Source organism: Ovis canadensis, chromosome 7, assembly GCF_042477335.2.
Source record: "Ovis canadensis isolate MfBH-ARS-UI-01 breed Bighorn chromosome 7, ARS-UI_OviCan_v2, whole genome shotgun sequence".
Classification (NCBI taxonomy): Eukaryota; Metazoa; Chordata; class Mammalia; order Artiodactyla; family Bovidae; genus Ovis; species Ovis canadensis.
The window spans coordinates 81,436,939-81,453,314 of record NC_091251.1 but is presented as its reverse complement, the minus strand read 5'-3'; the positions used below and the strand labels follow the sequence as shown (position 1 = coordinate 81,453,314).

Sequence of the window (16,376 nt, the reverse complement as noted above, 5' to 3'; positions counted from 1 at the left end):
TTTGTTCAATTACCTTAAATACATTATTTCTAATCTTTGCAAAAATCCTGTGTGTTAGACAATATTATCACACTTAACAACAACCAAAAAACCCCGAGGCTTATAAAGATTTATAAACTTCCCAAAATTACTCCAATGGTAAATGGAGGAGCTGAGCTTTGACCCACACTTGACCTACTTTATTGTTTTCTGTTTTTTAACTCTGCTGTGGCTTTAATACCATGAAGTATCTCAAGTGCCTCAATAAGGCTTTCTTTCTATCTGGAATAATGGCTCATAAATATTATGACATACAAAAAAAACCTCAAATGATGCATCATTTACTGAACAGAACCTAAGAAATCTAACAAAGGAAATGAAAGAATATCGTGCAAGATAAAGCTTATGCAAGTAAGCAAACAAAGACACAAAAATAATTCTTAGCTGGTGGACCATCTGATAGTCATTTATACCTGGCACTGGTATAAATGAATAGAAAACAGATTCCTGATTATATTATGGTTAAATTATTTGTGTACTACATTATCATCACTATATAAGCAAGATAGTCCAAATTTGACCAAGCTGAGATGAGTAAGTTACTCAGAATTCATCACTGGTGAGGATAAACACTTCCAGACTGATTTTAAAACATTATCAAATGCCAGAATAAAAAAATCTGTAAAATGTAACAGGGAGCATTACCAATTCTTCTTGATTCTTTACAATAGAGAATCAAGACCATGTAATTTTCACATCATTGCAATTAACTTTAGGTCACCTTTAAAATAAGATGAATATTTTGTGGGTGGCATAATTTATTCCAATAAAACCTCATTTATTTACTATGTTATTTGGAGACCAATTAGGCAGCACCTCCCTGAGAGGCAGTGTGTTCTGGTGGTTAAGAAGACAGACTTGGGTTCCCACTGTGTTTTCACCACTTACTAGCTGTTATATTATACACATTAACTTTCTAAGCCTTCGTTTTTTCCATCTGTGTTAAAGTGATGATAAAAGAATCTACCTCATGGAGTTATTATAAAGATTAAGAAAGAGAATATATGTGAAGCCCTTATTTCAGTGCCTGGCCAGAATAACTCTTCAATAAATATTTGTGGTTGCTCTTCTTATTATGTAAAAGTAGAATGATACAGCAGAAGCATATGAGATCTGGATTAAGACAAACTTTGGATAGGATGTACAAAGCCTCATTCAATTATTATTTATGGAACTAAGCAAATACATAACTGTATTCCAGGAAGAGATTCTCGGAAAGTTTGGATTCTTTACTAGATAGGTTAGCAGGGTAAAGCCAGGGTGGATCTTGGGGAGGGGAAATAGATTTTTTTCAAGAAAGTCATGATAATGTACAAATTATAGCAATCAATTTTAATCCTAGCAAAGATATCCAACTTTTAAACAAGACTAAAAAGTTCCCCCCCAAAGACGAGAAAACTGGCAGGAAAAAGAGATTACTGACTCACACAGTTAACGCGCGCCATTGAGAATCACATTCAGTTGTTTGAATTGTTGATATCCTAAGACGTGCTCCACAACCCCAACAAGCCAGGAAGAATACATGTCAAAAATTATAGAGGACTGGAGATTTTACTCTACTTGTGAGCTAACGAACTAGCTGACTACAGTTTCACGACTGTTGGTGTAAAACACAAGACTCCTGGATCAGAGATGAAGGACAACTAATTACTCACAGCAAGAGCAGTCACCAGAGAGCTAGCATTCATTTGTGCCAGTTCCTCAAGCCCCAATTCCCAATTCTAAGACCATGCGAAGAGGGACTGATAAGACCTGCACACACAGTACACTGAATTACAAGAGAGGAATCCTAAGCTGAAGGAATCTTTTATAACAGGTAGAGAGAGTGCCTGCCCTTTTCTCCTGAGGCAGACATAATCATTATTATACTGGATGAGAAGCAAGCCTGCACTTTGCTCCAGTGGGAAGCACTGTCTCTCAGGTTTATCACCAACAGTCTTGGAAAGGTTGTCCAGAACAAAGGACAGCCAGCATGTCTGCTCACAAGACATACAGAAATGTGAGACCCGTGGAGAATTGTTGCCCAAAGATGCAATGAGACAATGTAAATAAAAACGTCTCACGTTATCCTTGTTAGAAAAGAAGAAGTCACTCAGGGAAATCTCTTTATGATTGTGAAACCTATATATCAAGCTTCATTTCCCCACCCTGAGTTCCTATTGCCTAAAGCCCTACTCATCACTGCAGGAGTCAGCACTAACAATTTACTTAATGTCAGCTTCGCTGAGCCAGAAAACACCCCTTCTGATCTGCCAGCTGGTTTGGGGCCCGATGCTCTGCATCCTCACAGCTGCCTCGATTGTGTTCTTTGCAGTGGGTGAGTGATATCCACGATAATGAAAATGATGGGTAATTTCTTTCTCTTAAACCCTGTTCTCTACCGATTCATTGTGAAGAGTCAGAGGATGGCTTATTTCAACCCACTCTACAATTGCACCATTTTTGTCAGAGAAAGTGTCACAGTCCTACTGGGAGTCTCCATGGGGAACCCCAGCTTATATGGCTCCCTAGGGATGGCAGCAGGAGCTTGCAAGAAGAGACAGATCTCTCAACCTGCCCTTCAGCTCCTTCCTTAGAAGTGGAAGATTGTGAGATAGAGATGGTCTATGGTTCTTTTTCAGGAATCTCCTTTCATCATTAGATTTCCCAGTCCTTCCCATCAGGAGTCATTCTTGGAAAAGCAACAAATTTTACCTTAGTGTGTCTCAAGGCAATCTTTTGCTTGGGTGAGGTTGGGTGAGGGGGAAACTTGAGTTTTAAGCCCATTCTTCGCATGAAGAAGTAAGTCACCGTCTCCAATTAAGAATAGTCATAATAAACCCTGGCATAGCATTTGCCAGGTACCAGGCACTATTCTAAGGGCTTGGCATATAGATACACATTCAATCAAGGTTATTATCCTCATATTATAAATGAGGAACCTGAGGTACAGAGATATTAAAACAAATAAATGGCAGAGCTAGGATTTGAATCCAGGTAGTCCAACAGCAGAATCTGGGCTCTTGGCCACTAACAAGACAGTGTGGGGGTTAAGAGAGTATTACCCATATAAGTCAGACGGTGATACCCTATAGGTTGAATTCAGGTAGAGCTTATTGGTAAATTAGAGCAGTTTAGTTCAATTCAGTTGCTCAGTTCAGTTCAGTTCAGTCGCTCAGTTGTGTTCAACTTTTTGCGACCCCATGAATCGCAGCACGCCAGGCCTCTCTGTCCATCACCAACTCCCAGAGTTCACTCAGACTCATGTCCATTGAGTCAGTGATGCCATCCAGCCATCTCATCCTCTGTCATCCCCTTCTCCTCCTGCCCCCAATCCCTCCCACCAGAGTCTTTTCCAATGAGTCAACTCTTCGCATGAGGTGGCCAAAGTACTGGAGTTTCAGCTTTAGCATCATTCCTTCCAAAGAAATCCCAGGGCTGATCTCCTTCAGAATGGACTGGTTGGATCTCCTTGCAGTCCAAGGGACTCTCAAGAGTCTTCTCCAACACCACAGTTCAAGAGCATCAATTCTTCAGCGCTCAGCCTTCTTCACAGTCCAACTCTCACATCCATACATGACCACAGGAAAAACCATAGCCTTGACTAAACGGACCTTTGTTGGCAAAGTAATGTCTCTGCTTTTGAATATGTTATCTAGATTGGTCATAACTTTTCTTCCAAGGAGTAAGCGTCTTTTAATTTCATGGCTGCAGTCACCATCTGCAGTGATTTTGGAGCCCCAAAAAATAAAGTCTGACACTCAGTCGTGTCCAACTCTGCGAACCCATGGTCTGCAGCATGCCAGGCTCTCCTGTCCATCACCAACTCCCAGAGCTTACTCAAACTCATATCCATCAAGTTGGTGATGCCATTCAACCATCTCCTCCTCTATTGTCCCCTTCTCCTCCCACCTTCAATATTTCCTAGCATCAGGGTCTTTTCAAATGAGTCAGTTCTTCACATCAGGTGGCCAAAGTATTGGAGTTTCAGCTTTAGCATCAGTCCTTCCAATGAATATTCAGGGTTGATTTCCTTTAGGATGGACTAGTTGGATCTCTTTGCAGTCCAGGGGATTCTCAAGAGTCTTCAACAGTGCAGTTCAAAAGCATCAATTCTTTGGTGGTCAGCTTTCTTTATAGTCCAACTCTCACATCCATACATGACTACTGGAAAAACCATAGCTTTGACTAGACAGACCTTTGTTGGCAGGGTAATATCTCTGCTTTTTAATATGCTATCTAGTTTGGTCATAACTTTTCTTGCAAGGAGCAAGCATCTTTTAATTCCATGGCTGCAGTCACCATCTGCAATGATTTTGGAGCCCCAAAATATAAAGTTTCTCACTGTTTCCATTGTTTCCCCATCTATTTGCTATGAAGTGATGGAACCAGATGCCATGATCTTAGTTTTCTGAATGTTGAGCTTTAAACCAACTTTTTCATTCTCCTCTTTCACTTCCATTGAGAGGCTCTTTAGTTCTTCTTCACTTTCTGCCATAAGGGTGGTGTCATCTGCATATCTGAGGTTATTGATATTTCTCCCGGCAATCTTGATTCCAGCTTGTGCTTCATTCAACCCAGCATTTTGCATGATGTACTCTGCATATAAGTTAAATAAGCAGGGTGACAATATACAGCCTTGATGTACTCCTTTCCTGATTTGGAACCAGTCCATGTTGTTCCATGTCCAGTTCTAACTGTTGCTTCTTGACCTGCATACAGACTGCTCAGGAGGCAGATCAGGTGGTCTGGTATTCCCATCTCTTTCAGAATTTAACACAGTTTGTTGTGACCCATACAAAGGCTTTGGTGTAGGCAATAAAGCAGAAGTAGATGTTTTTCTGGAACTCTCTTGCTTTTTCCATGATCCAGCAGATGTTGGCAATTTGATCTCTGATTGCTCTGCCTTTTCTAAATCCAGCTTGAATGTCTGGAAGTTCACAGTTCATGTATTGCTGAAGCCTGGCTTGGAGAATTTTGAGCATTTCTTTGCTAGCGTGTGAGATAAGTGCAATTGTGCAGTAGTTTGAACATTCTTTGGCATTGCCTTTCTTTGGGATTGGAATGAAAACTGACCTTTTCCAGTCCTGCGGCCACTGCTGAGTTTTCCAAATTTGCTGGCATATTGAGTGCAGCACTTTCACAGCATCATCTTTTAGGATTTGAAATACCTCAACTGGAATTCCATCACTTCCACCAGCTTTTTCATAGAGATGCTTCCTAAGGCCCACTTGACTTCACATTCCAGGATGTCTGGCTCTAGGTGAGTGATCATACATTGTTGTTATCTGGGTCATGAAGATCTCTTTTGCATAGTTCTTCTGAGTATTCTTGCCACCTCTTCTTAATATCTTCTGCTTCTGTTAGGTCCATACCATTTCTGTCCTTTATTGCGTCCATCCTTGCATAACTGGTAAGTTAATGGCTTTTTAATGTGTATGGTAAGGAACAAACTTGAGTTTAGAATGGATGAAAGTTAACTCCAGTTAAAAAATGGAGAGAGCAACAGCTTTTTCAGCCCAGATATACGGTAACAAAAGTCACCCATCAAAAGTGATTAGCACTAAGATCCCTTAAAAATAAACCATTACTAAGGTAGAGCTGAGTTTTATTTTTCAAATATTTGGAACTACATTCCTAAAACAATAACAAATTAAATCTCCATCAAGCACATGGTAATTGAAGCGCAAAGCTCATAAATCATCATCAAGAGTCCAGAATGCCATATTGCACCTGGCTTGTTCTCTTCTGAAGGGACAGCTGCAGTGCATCCATCCCTCCCACTTCCAAGACAGGGCACCACTGATTTCTCAGAAATTATTCGAAAAGAGCTGTCCCAGATCAGGGGTCAGGGACAATCAGATGGTACTGAAATTACCTCATTTTGGACCATCATACCTATCAATTTTTATTGTTTTTCCTTATTTTCCTGAAATGGCACTTTAGAAATTCTTCTTTGCTACATTCATACTTATCCTCACCAACACCCAAAGCTCAAAAGTGACTTGATGAAAGTTATTAAAAGCTGTATTTCAAATGCTTATGTAACCATGTCATATATGGAGTTGGCAACCTCCTCCAAGTGTTTACTGTCCAAAATTTACAGTTTCTAATTCCATTTATCATTTGTGGTTCATTCAGCATTTATTTGGCAGCAGATAGAATCTCATGATTGCCCAGACCCTGCTGTCACCTCCTACATTCATTCACACACACACACACACACACACACACACTTAAAATTACAGAAATCAAAGGCATCTTATAGATTAGCTTACACTGCTCATTTTACAGATGAGAAAACTGCGGTCCAAAGATATTATGTCTAGCTACTCATTGTTTTAGGCTCCTTAGTTTTAAGCAACAGAACTTCATCGCAGACAAGTTAAAGTAAAAAAGAATAATTATTATAGGGATACAATGGGAATGCCTCCAGAAGCCCAAGGGCAGAAATACTGGCAGCACAAAACCAGGTAGAATCAGGGATTCAAATCCTATCTGCGGCCTCGATTTCTCTTTCCTCTACTCCTGCTTCTCAATTGTGCTTTTCTCCGTTTCTCTTTCAACCTGCTTCCTTACTTCTGCAGATGAAGATCAAAGATTCCAGGGAATAAACTCACTGATCCAGGCAAACTCAGATGCCCAACCCCTGACCAGTCACCCACAGCTGAGGTACATGGTCCCATTGTAATATGACCACTTTCACTACAGTAATGTGGTTGGGAGAAAAATCCCAGAAAATGGATATGGGACAAAGTATTCCATGTGAATCCAGAATTTAAAACTCCTCACTCTTAGCTGAGTTGCCTTTTCTGCTTTGTCTCTCATCCCAATATCTGCAAATTAATAACTTAAACTTATGCAGCATCTGTCTGTGTTATACTCATTCACAACTGTTACTTACCGAGGGCCTTCTATGTATGTTGTACGCTTTGTAATTATATAGTTGCACTGAATCTTCATGATAGCTTGGCAAAAGAGGTAATATTAACTCCATTTTACAGAATCTCAGACAGACTGGATAAACAGTAGCCAAACTTCAGCAACTAAAAGTTGAAGAAGACGACGACAAGAATGAGCCCAAAGAAGGGGGATACAGTGGCAGAGGAAAATAAATTACATCTCCACTCAGAGCTTGAAGAGAAGAGTGCCTGGAGGTAAACATCAGCTCAAGACACCAAAACCACTGATTCACATAAAAGAGAAAAACTGAGTTTCTTAAAAAAAAAAAAGAAAACATAGTCAAGCCAGCCTTATAGAGTTTGAAAGGTAGTATTTAAATTTTCTGGGCCTCAAAATATCAATCCCATTACTATTTATTCTACAATTATTTATCATTGATTCCATAGCAAGAAGGTCTGAAATATCAAGGAGAATATTTCAGAGATAGTATAGTCATCCTTCTTTATCTATGGGAAAGTGGTTCTAAGATCTCCACAGATAGAAAAATTTGTAGATGCTCCATTCCTTATATAAAATGGTCCAGTATTTCCATAAAACCTACGTACATTCTTCTATATACTTTAAATTATCTCTAGTTTACCTATCATACTTAATACAATGTAGATGCTATGTAAATAGTTGCCAGTATGCAGCAAATTCAAGTTTTGCTTTTTGGAACTTTCTGGAATTATTTAAAAAATATTTTTGGCTTTTCCGCCCGCTCCCCCCTGCCCCCGAGCGCCACTCTGGCCGCACTGCGCTCGCTCTGAGCTCCGGGCTCCTGCTAAGCCAGCGCCGCTGTCGCCTCCCTCCAGTCGCCATCATGATCATCTACTGGGACCTCATTAGCCACGATGAGATGTTCTCCGACATCTACAAGATCCGGGAGGCCGCGGACGGGCTGTGTCTGGAGGTAGAGGGGAAGATGGTCAGCAGGACAGAGGGTAACATCGATGACTCGCTCATTGGTGGAAATGCCTCCGCTGAAGGCCCCGAGGGCGAAGGTACGGAAAGCACAGTAATCACTGGTGTCGATATTGTCATGAACCATCACTTGCAGGAAACCAGCTTCACAAAAGAAGCCTACAAGAAGTACATCAAAGATTACATGAAGTCAATCAAAGGGAAACTTGAAGAACAGAGACCAGAAAGAGTAAAACCTTTTATGACAGGGGCTGCAGGACAAATCAAGCACATCCTTGCTAATTTCAAAAACTACCAGTTCTTTATTGGTGAAAACATGAATCCAGATGGCATGGTTGCTCTGCTGGACTACTGTGAGGACGGTGTAACCCCATATATGATTTTCTTTAAGGATGGTTTAGAGATGGAAAATTATTAACAAAGTTGGCAGTTACTTTGGATCAATCACCTGTCGTCAAAACTGGCTGGCCACTGCTTTTCATCCACACAACACCAGGACTTGGACAGATGGGACTGATGTCATCTCGAGCTCTTCATTTGTTTTGAATGTTGATTTATTTGGAGCGGAGGCACTGTTTTTGAGAAAACGTGTCATGTAGGTTGTCTAAAAATAAAACACATTTAAACTCAAAAAATAAATAAATAATTAATTAATTAAAAAATAAAAAATATTTTTGATCCATGGTTGATTGAATCCATACACAGAGCCAACTGTATGTGTTTATTACTGTCAAAATTAGGAGTTAGAAGTCAACAGACTTTGTATGACTTTGCATACACTTGGATTGTAAAGTAATTAAGCAGGTTAGCCAAGTGTGAGTGACACACTGCTCACTCCAGGGTGCTTACTGTGAAGGGTGGACAGGAGCATCAGTACAATGCAGGCCACTTGGAGACAAGTGACATTCTCAAGTTCTATCACCTTTAGATACCAGGGAACTGGGACTAGGCCACTCCAGTCCCGAAGGAGCCATGTTGTCCTCAGTGGCTATCCTGGGTATTCCAACAGAGCAATAACTAACTCCAAACACTCATGGGTCAACTCAAGCATATTGCACAATATCTCATTTATGGAAGTAACCCCAGGAGGCAGACATTCTTCTCTCTGTTTTACAGATGAAAAGGCTGAGGCTCAGAGAAGTTGAACCACTTGTCTGAGGTCACAAAGGCAGGAATAGTAAGGTTGTAATCTTTTGGTTCGCACAGGATCTCTCTGGGAGACCGTCTCTGCTACCAGCAGGGCTGTCCTACCTCAGCCTCACCTGTCCCCTGCAGGAGGGTCTCCTCATGGCCCTCTCATCCCTGTTCTTAGTGGAAGAAAGAGAGAGAAAAAAGAAAGCAGAACACTCTAGAAAACTACTTCCTTGCCCTTTGAAGCCAACTCTCTCTTTCCAGTTTTCTATTGATCGCTTGCTACTCTTAATGCCACAGAGGGCCAGCTCATCACTTCACACCCTACATTTGCTTTCATATACTTTATACATCCTTCACTCATTCTCGGTGCTTCTTTCTCGCCCTAAGTCTATTTCTGTGCCCCACTGTATCTCACCCACCTGCTCTGATGATGAACTAGAAGTGACCATGGCAGAGTAAGTGGGGGCTCTTTCATTTAAAAAAAAAAAATTTACTTATTTATTTGAATGCACCAGGTCTTAGTTGTGGCATGTGGAATCTTTTAGTTGTGGCATAAGAAAACTTAGTTGCAGCATATGGGATCTAGTTTCCTGGCCAGGAGCCCAGGCTCCCTGCATTGGAAGGACAGAGTCTTAGCCACTGGACCATGAGGGAAGCTCCTGGAAGCATTCTCTGACTCTCCATCCCCACCCTCTGCCCTATAACATCCACTCCTTCCTTCCTTTATACTTCCCAGTACTCTCTCATTTTTTGCCCCTTTTTATTTTCTTTAACTTAGCTCTTCTAAGCCTTTCTCAATTTTCTTAGCACAATGGTAAGTACCCCTCCCTGGGGTACTTACTACCTTGAGGTTCCTCCTACTCTCCATCCCCCATCCACCTTCTAGCCACGACCTCCAGGATAGGATGGGCTGTGCATCCCAGCTCCTCACTCTCCTCCACATCCTGACCCCACCCTTGCCTCAGTCAATCCATCTGAAGGTGGGTGCCTTCAAATGCTCTCTGGGATGAACCATAGTAACAAAAGAAAAATGGAACAGGAAACTGTAAAGATTTACGTATACAAATGTAATCCAGAAATGTAAATGTCTATATTTTTAAAATTGACTTCAAAATTAAGGAAAATACTGAAGATTATGATACTTTTATTTCCAAATTTTCAAGCCTTCCATAAAGATATATGAAATATTAAAATTACATTGCCACTAGGAACCTATTTTTTCCAATTATAGGCATTTTTATGCTTTCCATCAAAAAAATAAAATCTAGTAATTCTAATTTTCCAAGAGTTCCCTTTTTGAAGAGGCTATATATTCTTCACAGATCAGATCTATGGTCATGCTCCTCTGAGTTCTTTAATCAATGTCCAAGTAGAAAAAGATGATTGTATTCAGAAGCAGCAGCAGTATGGGAGAGGGCAGGAAATCTGATGCCCCAAATGACTTTCCAGATATAAGTTCTGATTCAGAGCAAACTGTACTATAAAAGATCTCCCCATTTTAAGGTGGAGTTAATACATGAAAAACCTGGGTTCCCCAAGTAAATGAATTATCTGGTTGTTTTTTACCATACAAAGGCTTTGCAAAAAAAAAAATTCTTTATAAATTTGCTACTCTGAAATCTTAAAACAGTATTCAATTTATCATATATTCATTTGTATCCGACTTCTCTGGATTGGAACAGCTCAAGTACACCTAGAAGCAAACCATGAGTCAAGAAGGCCAAAACACTGATTCATATAAAGGACTGAGAAAAAATTGTTAGCTCCTGGAAGAACACAAAAGCAAAGCCAGTCTTGTGAATAGCGGAATTTAAAGGTTTTTGTTCGAGAGCTGGTCAAGAGCAGATAAAGACACCACAGCTTGCCCACCCTCACAGGGTGACAGAAAAATTGAAAAATGGTTAAAGGACTAGATTGCTGTCAAGCCACTATCAGAACACAGGCATGATGCTATAGGTGGCATAATGATTTACATCACAAGGATGAAGGCCACATACAAAGCATGAAAATGCAGAAAACTGGAAGAAACCTGGGTCCATGAGGCCATCATGGACCTGAACTAACTGCTGACCTCGAAAAAGGGGGTGCTGTTCAATATTCCCAGGCCCTCTCAAATATCAGTCATATTGCCTAGAGTTCCCAAGATACGTCAATAAAAACAGTTCTTTAAGTCCTTGGTTTTTAAGTATTTTTTAAAAAGATTCTTAAAGACTATGATTTAAAATTTCAAAAATATGCTCACCTACTAGAGATAAACCAAATTTCACCTAACTTCCTTTTTTTTAGGTTGCAGCACGCAGCATGCAGGATCTTAGTTTCTCAAGCAGGAGTCAAACCCACACCCCCTGCATTGGGAACATAGAGTCTTAACCACTGGACTTCCAGGGAAGTTCCTCACCTAATATTTTTGAGGGATAGGTCAGTACCCCCGCCTTAAGCTAAGCCCTTAATAATTACTTGGAAATTTAGCAAGGAACTGACAGTCAGTTGAGAACAAAAACAGAACAGAAGGCAGACCCCAACCTCATGACATCAAAGAAAAGGAAAAAGTTCCATGGGTCAACAACTTCTTCACAGTATGACAGACCATAACCCCAAGCTGGAAGAGCTCCCACTTTCAAAGCTCTGAAAATTGTGGTTTCGGAGGGGAAGGTACAGCAGGAGCTATCTTAGAAAAGAGCTGACATTACAAGCGGATGTAGACCAACTCCATGAGAATCCTTTAGAGCAAAATTCTACCATCTCATTACAATTTCATAAATTATACATTCTCAGACGATGAATATCCAAGATGTGGCCAGAGCTGTTTAGAAACACTTCAGAGCATGTGAGCATAATTCCATACTGCATTATAAGGGATTCCTATGAAATTACACCATGCATCTTTCTGAACCTCAAGGCAGTCCATCCGAAAACAGAAGTGCTCTGAAATGGATCAATAAACTCTGATTATTTTGGCTTTCTTATAACAAAGCCTTCAGAAATTAAGAATATTCTTAGAGACTACTTTAATCGGCCAAAATAGACAGTTCCCAGTTTAAACAAGAGGAGGTTTGTCATTAAATGGCTGACTTGGCCAAGCACAACACTCTTTTCATCACTTTCTTTTTTACCCAGTGTTTTTCTGTCTTAAAGCTATTATTCAATGCATCTCCTAAACTTTCTCCAGTTTTTCTTTGCAGTAAATACACTTAAGTCACAAAAGCTCTTTCTTGAAAACAAATGTCTGTATTAGTCAACAGGCTATTGGAAATCTGGTCAAATTTTAGACAGAAATTTTTATTAAATTTTATAAATTTACTTATAAAATTTTAAGACAGAAATTCTTCTTAGTCTTGCTTTTAGCCAAGATCAAGATGCAAATCCAGAAGCCTCTCTTAAGGAATTTAGCTCAGCCTTTCTGGCAAAGGACTCAGGATACATGGCATAAGGATCTGACCACCCAAGATGGACCACCTAACACAAGTGAAGGGAAGGGCCAAGGTGTATTGTCCAGTCACTCAAGAACAGTCTAATGAACGCAGACTCCCCCCACAGAGATCACCATACTGTTGGACAACTATGGTCCAACACATTAGGGTGCACCTTCCAGTTTTGCTGACTCCAGTCCTGTGTGCTAATAAGAAACCTCCGGGTGTCTGAGGACTGCTCCCCATTCATGTATTTCTAGGAGCCCCCCCCAAGGGTGACTCACGTGTGCTGGTTCCTATAGCACCTATGCTGCCTGCCTGGCACACCAGGCAGCCTGGGGACTGCTACTGCTCACAGCTGCCCCAGGCCCTGCTAGAGGCTACCTTCCTTTGTGTTATACTCTGTTATATTGGTCCCTATGCCATAGATTACTGAGCTCCGATGTGTCATAGACTGTCATGGCATAGTTTTTACTTACAGCTGTCTCTCTCCTCGGAGGAAATGGAAACCCACTCCAGTATTCTTGCCTAGAGAATCCTGTGGACAGAGGAGCCTAGTGGGCTGCCATCTATGGGGTCAGACAGAGTCAGACATGACTGAAGTGACTTAGCATGCATGCATGTATTGGAGAAGGAAATGGCAACCCACTCCAGAATTCTCGCCTGGAGAATCCCAGGGACAGAGGAGCCTGGTGAGTTGCCATCTATGGGGTCGCACGGAGTTGGACACAACTGAAGCAACTTAGCAGCAGCAGCAGTCTCTCTCCTCTAAGCCCAGAAGTGCTACAGCAGTTGGACTGTGATTCGAGACTCATTCTAGCTCCAGAGCTGGACTCAGTCTCCCTCCTGCTCTCTTATAACTAAGTCTTTGACATAAAACCCTACCTACCCCAAGAGCTTTCTCATAAGATCTCCTTAGTCCTCTGCAAAAAGGTGGTCATCAAGTCACCCCATCTGCTGAGCATGCGGCTAAGTTGCCGCTGAGTTCCTTGCTACTCAGAGCCCACCTAGTCAAAGCTTGGAACCTAGTCATTCTCTTGGAGGTGGTCAGACACTAATGTCAAAAGAAAATCATCTTGATCAGAGCAACTAACATGTCCCACATCATGAAGTTTGATATAGGAGACAGAAGACCACCCAGGGCAAGCAAATAAGAAAGGCAAGGAGAACAGAAAGGGGGACATGTAAGAAGGAAACATAAAGCCATGGGTTTGGGCAAGCACATGGCTTCCCGGGGATGTGGCTGACAAGGGTCAAAGCAGCTTTTCGTTCCTGCGATAATAAGCTGGTCATTCCCAGTTGGACCAGTCCCAAGCTCCATTCCAAAGCTCTCTACACAAAGGTGCATAAATGTGATGTGACCAGCTTGTAACTGTAGCCCAGGAAAGCCAAGACAGGAATAATGACAGGTGAAGAAAATTCATTATGCTACTTACCCCACTCAGACTCAAAGCCTTGGCTGTTTGACTTTGCTTATCCTAACAGGCTGTTGTGGGATATTGAGGATGGCTGTAGCCTGCCACCATTTGGACATTTCTACAGGTTTAATTATTATTATCTGGTAAGAACTTCTCCTTATATTTATGAAGAACAGATGATCAACAATACACCCCAGGGTCCTGTGTACTATGTAGGAGAAACATACTGCTTTTACCAAATATAGTTTATGAATGTCATATCCACATTCTGACAGACTCACTGCAAAGCTGTAATATCAATAATAAGTCTTTCCATTACAGATATTAGAATAAATGCTTTCCATGTGGAGCCAAAGTAATTATTATCAATATTTGGGTGAACCAGAATACCGGTGACAGCTCCAACAGCTGCATACAGCTTTGGCTCTGTAACAAAACAGAAAGCTCCCCAGTGAGAAACAAGGCAGGGCTTGATGAATTTCACTCAGCTCTTTAGTCACAGATTATTAAAAGATGAATTATAAAATTGGCTCAATAACGGCCATGCACATTCTTTCTGGCCAACATCATCCCCAAGGCTCTGATTGTCACAGAAGAATCTTTAAATCAGAGGACAATGCAGGTCTAACTCAAACAGACAGTGTTTGTAAAGCTGCCATGCACCATTAGCACGTGCACTTCCCTGAGCGATCGTCCAATTACTCACCACAGACAGCCACACGCGGCTACTAATGGGACAAAGACAACACGGGATGACATAAGGGTCTGAGCACTGCCTTTTTCTAGTCCATGAATAGGCAGCTAGGAGATGGAGACAAGTAGACAATGCTTTCAGGAGATATTTAACCAGAAGCCCTGGATGGAGAACAGAGTTCTATATGCTTTCTTAAGCAGACAAGAGGTTTTGGCAGCATGTTCTTAAAAATTCTAGGTAGAATTCAGCAAAATATACTGAATCTATTAGGATGTTGAGTTATTTCCATTGCAACACACTACGATTTCATTCCCTTTTAGATTTCCTGTTTTAGTCAGGGTTCTCCAGAGAAACAGAATCAATAGGATAAATAGATGGAAAAATAGATAGAGCTATAGTTGATATAGATATACATAGTTACAGGGATGGATAGATATATAGAGAGAGATATAGATAGAGCATACCTATATACAGAGAAGGGCTTCCCAGATGGCTCAGTGGTAAAGAATCTGCCTGCCAATTCAGGAGACACAGCAGACACTGGTTTCATTCCTGGGTTGGGAAAATCCCCTAGAGGAGGAAATGGTAACCCACTCCAGTATTCTTTCCAGGAAGATCCCACTGACAGAGGAGACTGGTGGGCTACAGTCCCTGGGGTCACAGAGTCAGACACGACTGAGCATCTGAGCATGCATGCATATACAGAGAAAGATTGGGGGGGGTGGCAGTTATTTTAAGAAACTGGCTCAGGAAATTGTGAGAGCTGGAAGGTCTCAAGTCTGTAGGACAGACAGGACAGCAGGCTGGAAATTCAGCTAAGAGTTGATATTTCAGGCTTGGGTATGAAATCTGCAGGGCAGACTGGCAGGCAGGGGATTTGTACGGTGTCTAAGAATGCTCAAACTACCGCACAATTGCACTCATCTCACACGCTAGTAAAGTAATCCTCAAAATTCTCCAAGCCAGGCTTCAGCAATACATGAACCATGAACTTCCTGATGTTCAAGCTGGTTTTAGAAAAGGCAGAGGAACCAGAGATCAAATTGCCAACATCCGATGGATCATGGAAAAAGCAACAGAGTTCCAGAAAAATATCTATTTCTACTTTATTGACTATGCCAAAGCCTTTGACTGTGTGGATCACAATCAACTGTGGAAAATTCTGAAGGAGATGGGAATACCAGACCACCTGACCTGCCTCTTGAGAAATCTGTATGCAAGCCAGGAAGCAACAGTTAGAACTGGACATGGAACAACAGACTGGTTCCAAATAGGAAAAGGAGCACGTCAAGGCTGTATATTGTCACCCTGCTTATTTAACTTCTATGCAGAGTACATCATGAGAAACGCTGGACTGGAAGAAACACAAGCTGGAATCAAGATTGCCAGGAGAAATATCAATAACCTCAGATATGCAGATGACACCACCCTTATGGCAGAAAGTAAAGAGGAACTAAAAAGCCTCTTGATGAAAGTAAAAGAGGAGAGTGAAAAAGTTGGCTTAAAGCTCAACATTCAGAAAACGAAGATCATGGCATCTGGTCCTATCACTTCATGGCAAATAGATAGAGAAACAGTGGAAACAGTGTCAGACTTTATTTTTGGGGGCTCCAAAATCTGGAGATGGTGACTGCAGCCATGAAATTAAAAGACGCTTACTCCTTGGAAGAAAAGTTATGACCAACCTAGATAGCGTATTCAAAAGCAGAGACATTCCTTTGCCGACTAAGGTCCGTCTAGTCAAGGCTATGGTTTTTCCTGTGGTCATGTATGGATGTGAGAGTTGGACTGTGAAGAAGGCTGAGTGCTGAAGAATTGATGCTTTTGAACTGTGGT

General features: G+C 41.2%; 1 pseudogene; it reads left to right on the top strand.

Moving 5' to 3' along the window:
* Positions 1-7,715: 7,715 nt before the first annotated feature.
* Positions 7,716-8,472, top strand: LOC138443775 (translationally-controlled tumor protein pseudogene; annotated as a pseudogene).
* The last annotated feature ends 7,904 nt before the right edge of the window (positions 8,473-16,376 follow it).